This window comes from Octopus bimaculoides, chromosome 6 (genome assembly GCF_001194135.2).
Source record: "Octopus bimaculoides isolate UCB-OBI-ISO-001 chromosome 6, ASM119413v2, whole genome shotgun sequence".
Classification (NCBI taxonomy): Eukaryota; Metazoa; Mollusca; class Cephalopoda; order Octopoda; family Octopodidae; genus Octopus; species Octopus bimaculoides.
In genome coordinates, this window is record NC_068986.1 from 20,436,846 (window position 1) to 20,437,386 (window position 541).

A 541-nucleotide genomic window follows, 5' to 3' on the forward strand; every position below is an offset into this window, starting at 1 on the left:
TGTGTGTGTGTGTGTCTGTGTTTGTCCCCCAACATCACCTGACAACTGATGCTGGTGTGTTTACGTCCCCGTAACTTAGCGGTTCGGCAAAAAGAGACCGATAGAATAAGTACTAGGCTTACAAAGAATAGGTCCCGAGGTCGATTTTCTCGACTCAAGGCGGTGCTCCAGCATGGCTGCAGTCAAATGACTGAAACAAGTCAAAGAGTAAAGAGAGAGAGAGAGAGAGTATAATATAGATAAACAAAGCCAATAGAAAAGTGAACTAACACTTTGCTTACCATAGGCGTCACCAGTGATTCCACCTGCTTTATTCTTAATATGGCACAAAGTGTTAAAATGCTAAAAATCCTTCTTTTGATCATTGATAAAAGCTTGTAATCATCAGGATAAATAGTGATTATATTGATCTTCTTCACCTGTGTTATTTCAGAGATAATCAGCCCTCTTTGTTGTACAATAGTTTAGAAATTAACCCTTTAGCATTTAAACTGACCATATCTGGCCCAAATATTCTACCTGCTTTATGTTCAGACTGGCC